At 42.4% G+C, this 21153-nt stretch overlaps 1 protein-coding gene across 10 annotated transcripts in view; it reads left to right on the top strand.

The window, feature by feature from the left end:
- fat3a (FAT atypical cadherin 3a) overlaps nucleotides 1–21153 on the top strand; it is a 417900-nt gene that overhangs the window by 236014 nt on the left and 160733 nt on the right. The gene's annotated exons all lie outside the window — the stretch shown is intronic.

Below are 21153 nucleotides of genomic sequence, written 5' to 3'. Positions count from 1 at the left end.
AACACATGTGGACTGGGAGATTGTACTCCCAGGCCCCCTCCAAGACCCCTGCCAGAGTAAAGAGCTGGTCCGTTGTTCCACGGTATGGAGGGGTTACAGGTCGGTGACCTTAAGATCGCATCACTGCTTTTTGCGGATGATGTGGTCTTGATGGCATCATCGGCTGTACATCTACAACGCTCATTGGATCAGTTCGCAGCTGAGTGTGAAGCGGCAGGGATGAGGATCAGCACCTCTAAATCTGAGGCCATGGTTCTCAGTAGGAAACCGGTGGATTGCCTACTCCAGGTGGGGAATGTGTCCTTGCCCCAAGTGAAGGAGTTCAAGTACCTCGGGGTTTTGTTCACGAGTGAGGGGATGATGGGGCGTGAGATTGACAGGAGAGTCGGAGCAGCGGGTGCGGTGTTGCATGCGCTTCACCGCACGGTTGTGACGAAAAGGGTGCTGAGCCGAAAGGCAAAGCTCTCGATCTACCGGTCAATCTTCGTCCCTACCCTCACCTATGGTCATGAGCGATGGGTCATGACCGAAAGAATGAGATCGCTGGTACAAGCGGCCGAAATGGGTTTTCTTCGCAGGGTGGCTGGGGTCTCCCTTAGAGATAGGGTAAAAAGCTCAGCCATCCGGGAGGGACTCGGAGTAGAGCCGCTGCTCCTCTGCGTGGAAAGGAGCCAGTTGAGGTGGTTCGGGCATCTGATGAGGATGCCACCAGGGCGCCTTCCTAGGGAGGTGTTCCTGGCATGTCCAACTGGGAGGAGACCTAAGGGTAGACCCAGGACCAGGTGGAGGGATTATATCTCTTCTCTGGCCTGGGAGCGCCTGGGGATTCCCCAGTCAGAGTTAGCCAATGTGGCCGGGGAAAGGGATGTCTGGGACTCGCTACTGAAGCTGCTGCCCCCGCGACCCGATTCTGGATAAGCGGTTGACAATGGATGGATGGATGGATGGACCATTTAAAGCCGTACTTATAGGATCATTTGTGGCACATTACAACAGAACTGTACTGTAAAATAAAGTGGTCCTTCTCACTGTTAGACCCTTATCAGACTTACTTATAGGATAATTAGTGGCACAATACAACAGAACTGTACTGTAAAATAAAGTGGTCCTTCTCACTGTTAGGCCCTTATAACAGTCTTATTAGACCTACTTGGAGGGTAATTTGTGGCACATTACAACAGACCTGTACTGTAAAATAAAGTGGTCCTTCTCACTGTTAAACCCCTATTAGACTTACTTATATGATAATTTGTGGCACATTACAACAGAACTGTACTGTAAAATAAAGTGGTCCTTCTCATTGATAGACCCTAATGAAGTGTGACCTGCCCCTCTATAATCATGTGCATGTCCCTGCTGTATTTTATTGTAAGAGGATTGTAGCAACAATATTACATATATTGGTCCTAACAGTGATAATAACAAGTAAATCAGATGAAAAACAATTACAACTTTGAATTAAAGCTCCAAGCAGCGTTGAACGGGCCATTGCAGTCCACGCACCTCGGGGCATGCTGCTTGTCCATGCAACACCTTCCATTGAGGACGTTTTTTTCCTTTATAATTTGGTGGGCTGCTCCTGCCGGTATTAAACAATGTATTCTGAAGTCAGAAGAACTCCCTGCAATCTATATAAAGAACGAACAATGAGAGGATCACACTGTGTGACTCTACCGATTGTTTAACAGAGGTTTGTACCCATTGGCATGCTGAATGGTCTAGAATTTGCAGAAAAGGCTTAATTTTTCAAAAGCTAAAAAGTAATAGGCTGAATGGGTTAACAAAGATGAACATTTTGATAGCTGAACAGTTTCTCCAGCTGAAAATAAAGCTGAATGTCTTAAGAAGCCGAAAAGGCAGAAAGATGAATAGTTGAAAAAGCTAAAAAGGCAGAAAAGCTGAAAAGTAACACAGCTGAAAGAGCTTAAAAATGTGAACAGTTAAATAGCTGAACAGTTTCTCCAGCTAAACATGAAGCTGAATGTATGAAGACGCTGAAAACGCAGAAAGATGAATATTTAAAAAAGCTGAAAAGGCAGAAAAGCTGAAAAGTACGAGGGCTTAACCCTCTGAGATCGATTGATGCGCCGGCGCGTCCAAATCACATGACCAATTTAAGATGACGTAGCAGCAAGACGTCTCGGTTCTGACTTTATGTGTTCGAGCAACCTTCAAACTATATACCAGTTTTTATATCATGTTGATAGGCCAAGTAAAATCAGATTTACGATATATTATGTACGCCACACTTTTTCGCTAATGTTGCCGTCACGATTGCTGCCACTTGGTGCAGGAAAAGATGGTAAAGAGATAGGGCTTTCCTCACGAACATGTCCGCAAGCAGGAAGTGCAAGCAAAAAAACACGTACTTATGGTGGAAAAAGGCACTACACCAGCCACTCACAAAATTACATGGCAAACCACGTGATTTGGTTGCTGAGGGCGGGGGGGAAGATTTGGAGGGGACATGGCGGAAAAGTGAAAGCAGCAGTGCTGGTCACAGAGGCAGCAACAGAGATCGCAAGTTTTGAGAGTTTAGCGTGTTTGGAGTGCATAATTAGTGTGTTATGTAGTGTTTAGTGTAGTGTGTTTAGTCCGTAGTGGAGTCGTTTTTTTGTTTGAGTCAAAACAATGAGGAGACTGCTGAATGTGGAGCAGGCAGTGCAGTTTCTGATTGAGCTGGAGGAGCAGGCAGACCTGAGCCTGAGGCATTGCCTGCATTTAAATGTAAATAGTTTCATATAACTTTGTAAATTTCAAAAACTTATGCACAAATTTAGCAAACACGATTTATATTTGCATTATAAGTAATAAAAATGGTTTGTGGTGCATATTTGCATATAACTTTTTCCTACTCAGATTTTATGTTTTTTTGTGTTTTTAGGTCCATTGTGTTAATACAGTATGTCAAAATGAAAAAATAACTGTACAGGTTGTGGTGAAAATAATGACACCAAACAAGACAATGTAAATAGTTTTTAAGGTGAAATATAATGGTAAAATCAAAAATAGTCGTTTCGTTTTCTTCCGCTTTCTCCATACGGGTCGCGGGTGATGTTACTGCTTATACCACCTTTTTCAAGGTGGAGCGGGGGTTACTGGGGCCAAATCCAGTGACTCTATGGGCGAAGTCCAGGGTACTCCCTGGACGAGTCGCCAGCTCATCGCAGGGCCCTTACTGATGGCAGTGGCTGCCACGAAGGTGCCAACTGCACATCAGGAGCAATTTGGGGTTCAGTATCTTGCTCAAGGATACTTCGGCATGTAGCTCAGTGCCGTCCCGGGGAGCCAGGGATTTGAACCAGTGACCTTCCGGTCACTAGTCCTCAGCTCTACCCACTGAGCTACAGCCGCCCCTCAAAAATAGTCAAAAACGGCAAATTATACCCCGGACCCTAGAGGGTTCAAAAGTTTAAAAAGGTTAACAGTTTATCTGGCTGCACATATGCTGGAGCAGTAGCAGAGCCAAAGTTGAAAATGACCCCATAAGAATGAAAGGAAAAAAGCCTCCCAAACTCCTGCCTGTGGTAACCTGAGTGGTTACCACAGGCAGGTTACCGTTTGTGCTCTTTATTCACCTGTGCAGCCATGTATGAACATTAACAAGTCGGGCGGAACAGGCCCTCGGACACAACAGTTCCTACTAACAAAGGTTCCATGGCGCAGCCCCTCTAACACAGCTGTGACAACACATTCACTCTGCAACACTGCCAGGAATGTCTTTTTTATGTCTGTAGAGCAACAAATGAGGACGCCAGAGCAAGAGACAAAACGGATACCGTCTGCTCTCCTCCAAAAATGTTGGCTCAAAATTAACATTGCCACTTATGGGGGAGTTGCTGGAGTGTTTGTCGCTCTAGGGCTGCTACAGCCAAAAATGTAAGTCCTACATCTGAAATAAGACGTCAACGGAAAGCTAAAGATGTCCAACATTTCTATGTATATATTGACTATGTGAAGTAAAAGAAGTGGGATCCACATCAAGCTGAAGAGAATTTTTTCTCCAGTTTTTCTAGATGCTCTCCACTCTAGCGATGATGTCACGCACTTGAGCTCACGCAATACACACCCATTATAACATCAGAAGACGAGCTAAAAATCCTTAAAAACTAAAACACTGAAGATTTTAAAAAGCTGAATATATGGCCAATAGTTCAAGGTCTTCTGTCTCTTTAAAAGTTGGAATGGTGTCTGTAGTTAAAAGTATGAGGGACAAGAAGAGGTTGAAAGTCAATTAGTTTTGCAGAGGATTTGAAGATTTTCCCATTTACTACCATTCACACTAATTAGACTGCCACCAGAGCAACACATATTGGCTGATTTGCACCGAAATTTTGCACCGAACCCTCATCGGGCAATGGAACACATTTAGCAAAAGGGTTGTGGTAATCGGACTGTATTTGGTCAAGATATGAAAGACTGTCTGTTTTAAACACAATGTGCAGGAATTTGTTTTTTTTTATATATATATATATCGGGCCTTTTTTTCGAGTATTAAAATTCTTTTGATAACTTTTTGTCATGAGGGTCCACAGATGCTTCATGCAAAGTTTGGTTCAAATTGATCAAATCGCCTAGGAGGAGTTTGAAGAAGTAAGTTTGTCATTTGTCGCAATTTTGCAAATGGAAAGTTTTAGAAAGAATTTTAGTGGGCATAGCCTACACCACATAATTCAGTTGAAATCAGAGAACACATGAATATAAGGTTTCACAATGTACGACATATTATGTGGGAGTTATTAGCCGAAAATGCTTTTCTTTTTATAATAGCGCCACCTGCTTCTCATTTTTGGTGTGTGAGTTACAGGGGCCAGTCTTTACCACCCCTATCTATGGTGTGGGCACAGTGCCAAATATTAAATTAGACGGCCACCAGAGCGCCATATAATGGCGGATCAGCGAGTCCTTTGTCATGTTGAGATATAAAATACTTCAAGTTAAAGAGCGCCACCGTGTGGTCATCACGCAAAATTTTGCACAGAGCCTCAAGGGCTCATGGGGAAGTAGTAACCTGAGTTTCATGTCATTCAGACACACCAATGTGAAGATATGCAACCCTTCCTGTTTTGAACCAAATTTGCAGGAAGTTGTTATTCAATAACCTTAGTATTGTTTGGACTATTGAAATTATTTTAATAAATTTTTGTCAGGAGGGTCCATAAATTCCAAGTTTGGTGAAGTTCGGGGTATGCTCAGGCTGTGAAAACAGCAATAACAATTCGCAAAGAAAAAAACAAATAATCTTTTGAAAAAAAATTGGGACCTTGCAGTTTCCCTGCTCGGGCCCTAATTTAAGCTGCAAGCAGCGATGAACGGGCCCTCGCAGTCCACGCACGTTGGGGCATGCTGCTGTCGGGGCGTGCCGTGTACCTGACCACATTTCCTGACTATTGTGTAAGCATCTGTTAACTGTCCGTGTTTCAGACAGTGCAGGAAGGGGTCAAATGTCATTTCCTCTGTCCAACATGTGGGGCTGTGACTATGACAGTATATTGGGGTATGTTCAGGCAGTGAAAAATGCAATAATTTGGGACAAAAATGTCAACACTACAAAAACAATATGGACCTCGCAGGTTGAGACCTGCTCGGGCCCTAATGAAGAGAAAAAAAAAAAAGGAGGAACAACAATTTACCAGGACGTCATCGTTCTACCAGAAGCGCCTGCACGCATTCTTGGTCTGTCACTGCTGTAATAACAGCTTGACTAGTTCCTTGCTGTATCTGCCCCTTAAAGGGATAGTTCGGGTTCTTTGAAGTGGGGTCGTATAAAGTACATATCTACAGTCGGTCTGCTCCCTACCGTCATTGCCGATCAATGCAGCCTCAGTTTGGAGAAGCAGAGAGCCTCTCCAGCCTAAATGCTCAGCCCAGATGCAAAGCGAATTTTAACCACCCAAAACAAGGCCCACCAAAAAAATCTATATCGGTTCAAGTGTATGTTATATAGAGAAAATAAACACCGCTTTACATCGCCGTCAGACCGTCCTTTCTTTTGGCACTACATTTTCTCATCTGTAGAACCTCCGTATCCCTACGCATTAGCGCAACTGGGCCTCGCACTGTGTTTTGCCGCTCACAGGTCATCTGTTTGGGTCAGAGTTTTAGCAGCAGGGATACAGAGGGCTGGAGCAATTACAATAGGGAACAGACTGACTATAGATATGTACTTTATATGACCCCACTTCAAAAAACCCGAACTATCCCTTTAAGGGCTTAGGTGTTTTTTCTTCACAGGGACACAAAGGGTTGTTGCACAACGAATCGACAGATTTTTAAAGTTCATAAAAGTAACATTTTCATATGTCAATCCTGCAATCAGTGTTTTGACTCCCAAAGGCAGTACATTTCTGTGTGCTCTCATGCTCTTGACGAACTACTGTGTTGTCAAGCACAGGATAGTATAACCCAGTGATTCTTAACCATAGGGCCGCGGCCCAAGCTTGGGCCGCAAGCGCCACCTAGAGGGCCTCCAAAAACTTTCAGTTTTGCACCTGTGGGCCGGGAGGGCCGCGGGACTGCATAGGTTATCAACTGAAGACACCAGAGAAAAGCTGTTATCCATGAGACGCTCAGTTACAATGCAGCTTCCGACCACACGGTGGCGGTAATGCGTCAGTAAGTTGTTTAAGAAGCTCACAGAAGAACAGAAGACATTCAGCTTGCTGCTCACCTGTAGCCAGGGGCGTCGCACGGTGCGACTCGCACCCGTGGGAGGTGTCGGTGTTTCAACACCCACACTTTTCCCGGTGAGAGGGTTCAACACCCTCACTTTTTCTGCCGTTTATCCGCAGTTTTGCACAAACGCCTCACTACAGTCGCTCAGTTTCTCTGGCCGCTCTGTATCTGCGCTCGCTGCAGCTGCCTCCTCTCCCCCTCCCTCTCCTGTTGCTGCTTCAAACAAACATGACACCGGCTTTGGGACTGACCGGCTGATGATTGGCTGTTCTGCCTTAAGTCCCGCCTTTCTTGCTGGGTTAGATTTATTGTTCAGCTCGTGCTGATGATGCGGGAACAAACGTAAAATACCAAATAATAGCCCGTTTATTTGTTTCAATCACTTAACAGACCAGGCGTTTATTTGGGACAGGCGTTTAATTCCCTCACAAAACTCCGGGATGAAAATGTCACAAACTTGGCCAGCTTCTCTGTGAATTCTCTGGCATCCTTCTGGGCACAACACGTGAAAAAGGCGAAGAAGAAAAGCGTGCAGTGTCAGTGGTCACGTCTTCTTCCTTGATGTTTTTTCAAAATAAATTAGGCTCTGCATTGGCGGTTATTTACCCAAATATACACCTCCACCCAGCGTTTAAAGGGGACCACATGATGTGTTTTCTAATGTTTTTATGTGTTTACAGCTGCTAATGTATGTAACGCTGTTACTGTGATGATACATGCCAGTTAAATATTGAATATGTCTATAATAACCACATCCTGACATGTAACTGTGATTTTTGATGGGTACTAATAATAACAATCATGACAAAAAATTAACAAAGACTGCAGATCACGATAAGAAGCTGTAACTGGCAGTGAGCTGCTTTCTTTTCTGTTAGCAGTGAAGTGATGTACTCCATGACAGAACATTATAAAAAATGATAATGTATAAAATAATGTTAAACGGTGAAAAAAAAGTACAGTTGCAGTAGGCTTCTATTATAAATATGCAGCATATATAGTTTATTATTATTATTATTATGACTACTACTACTATTTTTCTGCATATTCTTGACTTTGAATGGGAGCTGCTGTAAATCATTTCTGTTTCTGATTCATATATTATGCAGTCAGTTGTCCATATTTTAAGTTAAATTAAATGAATCAAGACAGATGTCACATTTACATGTCAGGGTGTGGTTATTATAGACACAGATTCAATATTTAAGTCATTTATCATCACAGTAACAGTGTTACATATCAGCCTTAAACTGGTAAACTGGTGAGTTAAACTGTGGTCACTGTATGTTACTGCGTTGACGATTCAGGACCCTTTTTAAAATTAAGAAACTGTTCTGTGAAACTTTCTTCTGCCCATGCCCACAATATGTTGACAGAAGTTCATTAAAAATCTTTGTGGTTATCACGTATAATCCATAATTAGTGTGAATGCTGCAAGCATTCACACTATTGTTCTTCTGGAGTTTATTATTAGTGGGCTGTGCTCGCCAGCCCACTATGGACACCTCTATAGCAGAGCTATAGGTGTCCATAGTGGGCTGTGCTCGCCAGCCCACTATGGCCCACAGGAGATGTTTTTCAAACATCTCCTGCTCGGGCATACGTTCACGTGGAAACACCATTCCAGCTTTAAAATGTAGGCACAAGTCCTGAGTATATTTGTTGTATTTGAACTTTTTTCCTACGATGTGTAGTTTTTGAACTGTGACCCTTGAATGGCGGTGAGTGATTTTGGAGAAATTCAGGGTTTTCAATGAGTGTGTATGGCGGAATGTTCGTGCAGCACAGTGGAGAGGACCAACTGACAGAGTGAGCGAGATTCAAAAATTCGCTCAGAGATTTTCTCTTTCCGTGACGATCCTGGCCACAAATTAGGCTCAAAAACAGTGATACTTTCCAGAGTTGTAGCCACACTTGTCTTCTTTCTCCCAATGTGTCCACTTTATCGGTAGGATTTACGGTTTTTGAATTATCGACCGCTAACCGACAAGAGTAGCTCTGAAATGCTCCATTTACTCGAATGTAAATCGGGAGAAGGATTTCCAAAACTGCACTCTTTTTTAACTCGCTGCCATTTCCACATTTCTGAAGCTAGGACCACAAAACTTAATGAGTGTGTTCTTTAAGGCCTTTCTGGCTCGATCGTGAAAAAAAATTGTCGATATCATGTATGATTTTAACCAAATAGCACTAGTTTGACGTCCTAGATGTGAGGCAGAAATTGCTCTCAAATCAGCTCCCTCACAGTCCGTTGCTACGGCCCTTGCCAACGGTCACCTAGCAACCAAAAACAGCTGGGCCAAGAGAGAGAGTGACAGACAGACAGACACTAGACACACATCAGACAGACAGACAGACAGACAGACACACAGGAGACGCACATCAGACAGACAGACAGACAGACAGACACACAGGAGACACACATCAGACAGACAGACAGACAGACAGACACACAGGAGACGCACATCAGACAGACAGACAGACAGACAGACACACAGGAGACACACATCAGACAGACAGACAGACAGGAGACACACATCAGACAGACAGACAGACAGACAGGAGACACACATCAGACGGACAGACAGACAGAGCGACATGTAGACACACACACACAGAGCTGCTTAAGCGTGCTCTCACATGCACACAGATGCACACACACAGTATATTTCCCAACATTTAAACTACATTAAACGATCATTTTTTCACTCATTCAATGTGCGGCTTGATCGGACTCTGTATGCAATAATTCAGTTTTCTAGAATATTAATCTTTCGCATCGTAAGACGCGAACAGCTGCGAGACACTTCCCATAAGAAATGAATGGGATGAGGTAAAAAAACTCGCAAATCTGCAATGTTTTTCAAACATCTCCTGCTCGGGCATACGTTCACGTGGAAACACCATTCCAGCTTTAAAATGTAGGCACAAGTCCTGAGTATTTAAGTTGTATTTGAACCTTTTTCCTATGTTGTGTAGTTTTTGAACTGTGATCCTTGAATGAAGGTGAGTGATTTTGGAAAAATTCAGGGTTTTCAATGATTGTGTATGGCGGAATGTTCGTGCAGCAGAGCAGAGAGGGCCAACTGACAGAGTGAGAGAGACTCAAAAATTTGCTCCGAAATTTTCTCTTTCCGTGACGATCCTGACCACAAATTAGGCTCAAAAACAGTGATATTTCCCAGAGTTGTAGCCACACGTGTCTTCTTTCTCCCAATGTGTCCACTTTATCGGTAGGATTTACGGTTTTTGAATTATCGACCGCTAACCGACAAGAGTAGCTGTCAAATGCTCCATTTACTCCAATGTAAATCGGGAGAAGGATTTCCAAAACTGCAACCCTTTTTAACTCGCTGCCATTTCCACATTTCTGAAGCTAGGACCACAAAACTTAATGAGTGTGTTCTTTAAGGCCTTTCTGGCTCGATCGTGAAAAAAAATTGTCGATATCATGTATGATTTTGACCAAATAGCACTAGTTTGACGTCCGAGATGTGAGCCAGAAATTGCTCTCAAATCAGCTCCCTCACAGTCCGTTGCTACGGCCCTTGCCAACGGTCACCTAGCAACCAAAAACAGCTGGGCCAAGAGAGAGGGTGACAGACAGACAGACACGAGACACACATCAGACAGACAGACAGACAGACAGACACACAGGAGACACACATCAGACAGACAGACAGACAGGAGACACACATCAGACAGACAGACAGGAGACACATATCAGACAGACAGACAGACAGAGAGAAATGTACACACACACACACAGAGCTGCTTAAGCGTGCACTCACATGCACACAGACGCACACACACAGTATATTTCCCAACATTTAAACTCATTAAACGATTATTTTTTCACTCATTCAATGTGCGGCTTGATCGGAGTCTGTATGCTATTATTCAGTTTTCTAGAATATTAATGTTTCGCGTCGTAAGACGCGAACAGCTGTGAGACACTTCCCATAAGGAATGAATGGGATGAGGTCAAAAAACTCACAAATCTGCGATGTTTTTCAAACATTTCCTGCTCTGGCAAGGATTCACCTTGAAACACCATTCCAGCTTTAAAATGTAGGCACAGGTCTTGAGTATTTTTGTTGTATTTGAACTTTTTTCCTATGATGTGTAGTTTTTGAACTGTGATCCTTGAACGATGGTGAGTGATTTTGGAGAAATTCAGGGTTTTCAATGATTGTGTATGGGGGAATGTTCGAGCAGCAGAGTGGAGAGGGCCAACTGACTCCCTCACAGTCCGTTGCTACGGCCCCTGCCAACTGTCACCTAGCAACCGAAATCAGCTGGGCAAAGAGAGAGAGTGACAGACAGACAGACAGACAGACAGACAGGAGACATACATCAGACAGACAGACAGATAGGAGACACACATCGGACAGACAGACAGACAGGAGACACACATGAGACAGACAGACAGACAGAGAGACATGTACACACACACACACAGCCATGCTTAAGCGTGCACTCACATGCACACAAACGCACACACACAGTATATTTCCCAACATTTAAACTCCATTTAATGATTATTTTTTCACTCATTCAATGTGCGGCTCGATCGGTCTCGGGTTGCTATTATTCAGCTTTCAATAATAATAATAATAATAATGATAAGTTTCACATAAGAAATGAACAGGGCGAGGTCAAAAAAGTCGCAAATCTGCGACGTTTTTCAAACATCTCCTGCTCTGGCATACATTCACGTAGAAACACCATTTCAGCTTTAAAATGTAGGCACAAGTCCTGAGTATTTAAGTTGTATTCGAACTTTTTTGCTATGATGTGTAGTTTTTGAACTGTGATCCTTGAATGACGGTGAGTGATTTTGGATTTTGGTTTTCAATGATTGTGTATGGCGGAATGTTCGTGCAGCAGAGTGGAGAGGGCCAACTGACAGAGTGAGAGAGACTCAAAAATTTGCTCAGAAATTTTCTCTTTCCGTGAAGGTCCCAGCCACAAATTTGGCTCAAAAACATTGATATTTTCTAGAGTTGTAGCCACACTTGTCTTCTTTCTCCCAATGTGTCTTCTTTATCGGTAGGATTCATGGTTTTGGATTGATCTGTCTCTAACCGACAAGAGTAGCTCTCAACTGTTCTATTCACTCCAATGTAAATCGGAAAGAGTTTTTGCAAAACTGCGGCCTTGTTTAACTCGCTCCTATTACCACATTTCTGAAACTAGGACCACAAAACTTAATGTGTGTGTTCCTTAAGGCATTTCCCGCTTGATGGTGAGGAAGCTTTGCTGATGCCATGTTTGCTTTTTCGTCACGGGGCAAAGCGCACAGCCCACTCTCGCGATTTCCCGGCGGGGAATTGTCTAGTTAGTGGGCTGTGCTCGCCAGCCCACTATGGACACCTCTATAGCAGAGCTATAGGTGTCCATAGTGGGCTGTGCGGAGCACAGCCCACTATTGTTATTGCTCGTGTCTCTTCTTATTAGTGGGCTGTGCTCGCCAGCCCACTATTGTTATTGCTCGTGTCTCTTCTTATTAGTGGGCTGTGCTCGCCAGCCCACTATGGACACCTCTATAGCAGAGCTATAGGTGTCCATAGTGGGCTGTGCGGAGCACAGCCCACTATTGTTATTGCTCGCGCCTCTTCTTATTATTATTCATCCTCCTTCCGATCTTTTGGCAGTTTTCACGCCCCGCACCGTTGAGCGAATACAAACAAAAAATATATCAAAACGTGCGGCTCGGGCGGACTCGGTCCTGCTATTATTTTTCTCAGGAAATATGAATTTTTCGCGACGCTAGTCGCGATAAACTGCGACAAATTTCCCATAAGGAATGAATGGGACGAGGTCAAAAAACTCGCAAATCTGCGACGTTTTTCAAACATCTCCATGCTCTGGCATACGTTCACGCTAGAAACACCATTCCAGCTTTAAAATGTAGGCACAAGTCCTGAGTATTTTTGTTGTATTTGAACTTTTTTCCTACGATGTGTAGTTTTTGAACTGTGACCCTTGAATGGCGGTGAGTGATTTTGGAGAAATTCAGGGTTTTCAATGAGTGTGTATGGCGGAATGTTCGTGCAGCAGCAGTGGAGAGGACCAACTGACAGAGTGAGTGAGATTCAAAAATTCGCTCAGAGATTTTCTCTTTCCGTGACGATCCTGGCCACAAATTAGGCTCAAAAACAGTGATATTTTCCAGAGTTGTAGCCACACTTGTCTTCTTTCTCCCAATGTGTCCACTTTATCGGTAGGAATTACGGTTTTTGAATTATCGACCGCTAACCGACAAGAGTAGCTCTGAAATGCTCCATTTACTCCAATGTAAATCGGGAGAAGGATTTCCAAAACTTCACGCTTTTTTAACTCGCTGCCATTTCCACATTTCTGAAGCTAGGACCACAAAACTTAATGAGTGTGTTCTTTAAGGCCTTTCTGGCTCGATCGTGAAAAAAAATTGTTGATATCATGTAAGATTTTGACCAAATAGCACTAGTTTGACGTCCTAGATGTGAGGCAGAAATTGCTCTCAAATCAGCTCCCTCACAGGCCGTTGCTACGGCCCTTGCCAACGGTCACCTAGCAACCAAAAACAGCTGGGCCAAGAGAGAGAGTGACAGACAGACAGACACTAGACACACATCAGACAGACAGACAGACAGACAGACACACAGGAGACACACATCAGACAGACAGAAAGACAGACAGGAGACACACATCAGACAGACAGACGGACAGACAGACAGAGCGACATGTAGACACACACACAGAGCTGCTTAAGCGTGCTCTCACATGCACACAGACGCACACACACAGTATATTTCCCAGCATTTAAACGACATTAAACGATCATTTTTTCACTCATTCAATGTGCGGCTTGATCGGACTCTGTATGCTATAATTCAGTTCTCTAGAATATTAATCTTTCGCGTCGTAAGACGCGAACAGCTACGAGACACTTCCCATAAGGAATGAATGGGATGAGGTCAAAAAACTTGCAAGTCTGCGATGTTTTTCAAACATCTCCTGCTCTGGCATACATTCAGCTAGAAACACCATTCCAGCTTTAAAATGTAGGCACAGGTCTTGAGTATTTTTGTTGTATTTGAACTTTTTTCCTATGATGTGTAGTTTTTGAACTGTGATCCTTGAACGATGGTGAGTAATTTTGAGAAATTCTGGGTTTTCAATGATTGTGTAAGGGGGAATGTTCGTGCAGCAGAGTGGAGGAGGGCCAACTGACTCCGTCACAGTCCGTTGCTACGGCCCCTGCCAACTGTCACCTAGCAACCGAAATCAGCTGGGCAAAGAGAGAGAGTGACAGACAGACAGACAGACAGACAGACAGACAGGAGACATACATCAGACAGACAGACAGACAGACAGGAGACCACACATCAGACAGACAGACAGACAGAGAGGACATGTACACACACACACACCCACACACACACACACACAGCAATGCTTAAGCGTGCACTCACATGCCACAAACGCACAACACAGTATATTTCCCAACATTTATAAACTACATTTAATGATTATTTTTTTGCTCATTCAATGTGCGGCTCTCGATCGGACTCGGGTTGCTATTATCAGCTTACGAACTGTTGATTTTTCACGACATAAAGTCGCGAAAAACTGCGATAAATTTCCCATAAGGAATGAATGGGGCAAGGTCAAAACAGTCGCAAATCTGCGTATGTGTATGGCGGAATGTTCGTGCAGCAGAGTGGAGAGGGCCAACTGACAGAGTGAGAGGGATCCAAAATTTGCTCAGAAATTTTCTCTTTCCATGACGATCCTGGCCACAAATTAGGCTCAAAAACAGTGATATTTTCCAGAGTTCTAGCCACACTTGTCTTCTTTCTCCCAATGTGTCTACTTTATCGGTAGGATTTACTGTTTTTGAATTATCGACCGCTAACCGACAAGAGTAGCTCTCAAATGCTCCATTTACTCCAATGTAAATCGGGAGGAGAAATTTCAAAACTGCACCCTTTTTTAACTCGCTGCCATTTCCACATTTCTGAAGCTAGGACCACAAAACGTGATGTGTGTGTTCCTTAAGGCCTTTCCCGCTTGATGGTGAGGAAACTTTGCTGATGCCATGTTTGCTTTTTCGTCACGGGGCAAAGCGCACAGCCCACTCTCGCGATTTCCCGGCGGGGAATTGTCTAGTTATTATTCATCCTCCTTCCGATTTTGGCAGTTTTCACGCCCCGCACTGTTGAGCGCATACAAACAAAAAATATATCAAAACGTGCGGCTCGGGCGGACTCGTCCTGCTATTATTTTTCTCAGGAAAATATGAATTTTTCGCGACGCGAGTCGCGATAAACTGCGACAATTTTCCCATAAGGAATGAATGGGACGAGGTCAAAAAAATCGCAAATCTGCAACGTTTTTCAAACATCTCCAGCTCTGGCATACATTGAGCTAGAAACACCATTACAGCTTTAAAATGTAGGCACAAGTCCTGAGTATTTTTGTTGTATTTGAACTTTTTTCCTATGATGTGTAGTTTTTGAACTGTAATCCTTGAATGACAGTGAGTGATTTTGGAAAAATTCAGGGTTTTCAATGATTGTGTATGGCGGAATGTTCGTGCAGCAGCGTGGAGAGGGCCAACTGACAGAGTGAGAGAGACTCAAAAATTCTCTCTGAAATTTTCTCTTTCCGTGACGATCCTGGCCACAAATTAAGCTAAAAAACAGTGATATTTTCCAGAGTTGTAGCCACACTTGTCTTCTTTCTCCCAATGTGTCCACTTTATCGGTAGGATTTACGGTTTTTGAATTATCGACCGCTAACCGACAAGAGTAGCTGTCAAATGCTCCATTTACTCCAATGTAAATCGGGAGAAGGATTTCCAAAACTGCAACCCTTTTTAACTCGCTGCCATTTCCACATTTCTGAAGCTAGGACCACAAAACTTAATGAGTGTGTTCTTTAAGGCCTTTCTGGCTCGATCGTGAAAAAAAATTGTCGATATCATGTATGATTTTGACCAAATAGCACTAGTTTGACGTCCTAGATGTGAGGCAGAAATTGCTCTCAAATCAGCTCCCTCACAGTCCGTTGCTATGGCCCTTGCCAACGGTCACCTAGCAACCAAAAACAGCTGGGCCAAGAGAGAGAGTGACAGACAGACAGACACTAGACACACATCAGACAGACAGACAGACAGACAGACACACAGGAGACACACATCAGACAGACAGAAAGACAGACAGGAGACACACATCAGACAGACAGACAGACAGACAGACAGAGCGACATGTAGACACACACACACAGAGCTGCTTAAGCGTGCTCTCACATGCACACAGACGCACACACACAGTATATTTCCCAGCATTTAAACGACATTAAACGATCATTTTTTCACTCATTCAATGTGCAGCTTGATCGGACTCTGTATGCTATAATTCAGTTCTCTAGAATATTAATCTTTCGCTTCGTAAGACGCGAACAGCTGCGAGACACTTCCCATAAGGAATGAATGGGATGAGGTCAAAAAACTCGCAAGTCTGCTAAGTTTTTCAAACATCTCCTGCTCTGGCATACATTCAGCTAGAAACACCATTCCAGCTTTAAAATGTAGGCACAGGTCTTGAGTATTTTTGTTGTGTTTGAACTTTTTTCCTATGATGTGTAGTTTTTGAACTGTGATCCTTGAACGATGGTGAGTGATTTTGGAGAAATTCTGGGTTTTCAATGATTGTGTATGGGGGAATGTTCGTGCAGCAGAGTGGAGAGGGCCAACTGACTCCGTCACAGGCCGTTGCTACAGCCCCTGCCAACTGTCACCTAGCAACCGAAATCAGCTGGGCAAAGAGAGAGAGTGACAGACATACAGACAGGAGACATACATCAGACAGACAGACAGTCAGACAGACAGGAGACACACATCGGACAGACAGACAGACAGACAGGAGACACACATGAGACAGACAGACAGACAGACAGAGAGACATGTACACACACACACACACACACAGCCATGCTTAAGCTTGCACTCACATACATGCAAACGCACACACACAGTATATTTCCCAACATTTAAACTACATTAATGATTATTTTTTCGCTCATTCAATGTGCAGCTCATTCGGACTCGGGTTGCTAATATTCAGCTTTACGAAATATTAATTTTTCGCGACATAAGCTGCGAAAAACTGCGATAAATGTCCCATAAGGAATGAATGGGGCGAGGTCAAAAAAGTCGCAAATCTGCGACGTTTTTCAAACATCTCCTGCTCTGGCATACGTTCACGTAGAAACACCATTTCAGCTTTAAAATGTAGGCACAAGTCCTGAGTATTTAAGTTGTATTTGAACTTTTTTGCCATGATGTGTAGTTTTTGAACTGTGATCCTTGAATGACAGTGAGTGATTTTGGAAAAATTCTGGGTTTTCAATGATTGTGTATGGCGGAATGTTCGTGCAGCAGAGTGGAGAGGGCCAACTGACAGAGTGAGAGAGACTCAAAAATTTGCTCAGAAATTTTCTCTTTCCGTGAGGATCCTGGCCACAAATTAGGCTCAAAAACAGTGATATTTTCCAGAGTTGTAGCCACACTTGTCTTCTTTCTCCCAGTGTGTCTACTTTATTGGTAGGATTTACTGTTTTTGAATTATCGACCGCTAACCAACAAGAGTAGCTCTGAAATGCTCCATTTACTCCAATGTAAATCGGGAGGAGGAATCTCAAATCTGCACCCTTTTTTTAACTCGCTGCCATTTCCACATTTCTGAAGCTAGGACCACAAACTTGATGTGTGTGTTCCTTAAGGCCTTTCCCGCTTGATGGTGAGGAAACTTTGCTGATGCCATGTTTGCTTTTTCGTCACGGGGCAAAGCGCACAGCCCACTCTCGCGATTTCCCGGCGGGGAATTGTCTAGTTATTATTCTTCTTCCGTATGTTTTTTGTCCGTTTTCAACTCATTCAAACTTTGTCCGATTCAAACCATTCAAATATCAAAATGTTCAGCTTTTTAAGGACATTCCTGCTATTACTTTTGGCTTTTCTAACTATTATACTTTTGGAAATATTCAGCTTTTAATGCAAAATTTTCCCCATTCATTCTTATGGGGATTTTTTCAAATTTCATTCTGCTATAACTTCAGCATACCTTCAGCTATTTAAACCATTCAAACATTAAAATGTTCAGCCTTTTAAGCTCCTTCAGCCTTATAATTTTCAGCTTTTCAACTTTTTAACTTCTTCAGCAATTCAGCTTTTTCAAAAAAAGATTTAACATCTTCAAATCCTCTTCAAAACTCATCGAATTTCAGCCTCTACTTGTTCCTCATACGTTGAGCGAGAGACACCATTCAAACTTTAAAACGGTCTCAAGACCTTGAACTACTGGCGATGTATTCAGTTTTTAAAAATTTAGTACGGTTTTGAAAATATCGCAGTTTTAGTTTTTAAGATTTTTAGCTCCTCTTCTGATTTTATAATGGGTGTTTATTGCGTGAGCTAGAGTGGGTGACATCATCGCCAGAGTGAAGAGAGGCTTTTGAAGATAGGAAAGAAAATTCTCTTCAGCTTGATTTTGGTCCCAAATCTTTTACTTGACATAGACAATATTTGGATAGAAATGTAGGAAAACTTGTTGTGTGTCAGCTGATTGCCTCATTTCAGATGTGGGACTAACAGTTTTGGATTTAGAAGCCCGGCAGCGACACCAACCCAAAACCTCGGTCCATAAGCCGCAATGTTAATTTTGAGCCCAGATTTCTGGCCGAGAGCAGACGGTACCTGATTTGTCTCTCGCTGATGTGCCCTCATCACTCGACTGAAATGAAAATAACATCAACGTGTTCAGCAAGGTCTCCTGTCACTCAACATACACATTATATGGCGATTACCATCACGTTTTTTTCAGAAATCGCAGGGGTTTGGGAGGCTTTCTCCCATTCGTTTCTTATGGGGACCTATTGATCTTTGTCTCTGTATTTCTCCAGCGTGTGTATCTGAAGAATGCAGGTATATTGCAGGAGCCAGTGTGTGTGACATCATCGCTACAGTGTAGAGCAGCTGGAAAATCTGGACAAAGAATTCTCTTCAGCTGGATTTGGATCTCATATCTTTTACTTCACATAGACCAGTGGTGTCAAACTGATCCAGTAAAGGGCCGTGTGGCTGCAGGTTTTCATTACAACCAAGCGAGAACACACCTGATACAAATTAGGTGTGTTCTTAGCAATGATGTCACACACACTGGCTCCAGCAATAAACCTGCATTCTTCATTCTTTGAGCTCTTTCACCCTTTGACTTTTTTACATTTTCATCCTTTTTTCAACTCTTTAACCTCTTCCAGCCCTCTTACTCTACAGCTTTTCATGTTTTTTTCGCCTTTTTAACTTCCTCCAGCCCTCTTACTCTACTGCTTATCATCCTTTTTTAGCCTTTTTTGACCATTTTACCCTCTTCCAGCCCTCTTTCTCTACAGCTTTTCATTGTTTTCACCTTTTTAACCTCTTCCAGACCTTCTTACTCTAAGACTTTTCATACTTTTTCACCTTCTTAACCTCTTCCATCCTTTCTTACTCAACAACTTTTCATATTTTTTTACCTTCTTAACCTCTTCCAGCCCTTCTTACTCTACAACTTTTCATATTTTTTAACCTCTTCCAGCCCTCTTACTCTACGACTGTTCATATTTTTTCACCATTTTAACCTCTTCCAGCCTTCTTACTCTACAGCTTTTCATATGTTTTCACCTTTTTAACCTCTACCAGCCCTCTTACTGTACAGCTTTTCGTCCTTTTCTAACCTTTTGAAGCTCTTTCAGCCTTTAACTTACCACCTCTTAGCCTTTTTTTCAATATTGTAACCTCTTCCAGCCCTCTGAATATACAGCTTTTCATCTTTTTCTCACCTATTTGAGCTCTTTCACCCTTAAACTTTTTTACCTTTTCATCCTTTTTCAACTCCTTAACCTCTTCCAGCACTCTTACTCTCCAGCTTTTCATAGATTTTCACCTTTTTAACCTCTTCTAGCCCTCTTACTCTACTGCTTGTCATCCTTTTTAGCCTTTTTTGACCATTTTAACCTCTTCCAGCCCTTTTTCTCTACAGTTTTTCATATGTTTTCACCTTTTTAACCTCTTCCAGCCCTCTTACTGTACAGCTTTTCATATGTTTTCACATTTTTAACCTCTTCCAGCCCTTCTTACTCTACAACTGTTCATATTTTTTCACCTTTTTAACCTCTTCCAGCCCTCTTACTGTACAGCTTTTCGTCCTTTTCTGTCCTTTTGAAGCTCTTTCAGCCTTAAACTTTCCACCTCTTAGCCTTTTTTTTCAACATTTTAACCCCTTCCAGCCCTATGACTGTACAGCTTTTCATCCTTTTCTCACCTTTTGAAGCTCTTTCAGCCTTTAACTTTTTGCCTTTTAGCCTTTTTTCAACATTTTAACCTGTTCCAGCAATCTTACTCTACAACTGTACATATTTTTTCACCTTTTTAACCTTTTCCAGCCCTTCTTACTCTACAGCTTTTCATCCTTCTTCACCTTTTTTATGCTTTTTCGGCCCTCTTGCTTCATCCTTTTACACCTTCTTAAGCTTTTTCGGCCCTCTTACTCCACATCTACTCGTCCGTTCCTCACCATTTTAACCTCTTCCAACCCTCTTACTGTACAGCTTTTCAACCTTTTTTCACCGTTTTCACCCCTTTCCAGCCCTCTTACTTTACAGCTTTTCATATTTTTTTCACCTTTTTAACCTCCTCCAGCCCTTTTACCCTACAGCTTTTCAATCATTTCATTCCCTTTTCACCTATTTAAGCTCTTTCATCCTATAACTTTTCACCTTTTTAGCCTTCTTTCACCATTTTAACATCTTCCTGCCGTCTTAATCTCCAGCTTTTCGCCTTTCTTTCAACATTCTTATAGTTTCATGCATTTTCGGCAGAACATTCAGCAGATCTGGTTTCAGCCTTCAGCATTCACACTATATTTTCGCAGGAAATACAATTTTTCTAGTTGTATTATTTATTCACCTTTATTAACGTATTACCATGTTAAACTGTAAGTGGATTTTACTTATTATTGAATACAAATCAAACCAAGAGTGAGATCAATTAAACCTATATGCAGTGTTGGGGAGACTTAAACTACATGTAGTTGAACTACACAGCTTAACTACAATTTGCTGTAACTTGCTGGTAGTTAAACTACATTCATATTTTGTGCTGCGTCAAGTAATTCAACTACTTTTTGGGTAATTTTTTGTGGTTTAACCACTCAATGTACTAACTACAATTTTGGCAAATAAGACGAGTTTTCATATATATATATATATATATATATATATATATATATATATATATATATACATATATATATATATATAGAAATAAAAGATCTATATAATATACATTTTATTTTATTTTTCTTTGAAAAAGTTCAACACTGGTGTCCCAGCCAGTGCAGCATGTGAGCGGCTTTTTAGTGTTGGTAAAGATGTTTATAGTGCCAAATG

Source organism: Sparus aurata, chromosome 2 (assembly GCF_900880675.1).
Source record: "Sparus aurata chromosome 2, fSpaAur1.1, whole genome shotgun sequence".
Taxonomy (NCBI): Eukaryota; Metazoa; Chordata; class Actinopteri; order Spariformes; family Sparidae; genus Sparus; species Sparus aurata.
This window is presented reverse-complemented; position numbering and strand designations above follow the sequence as displayed.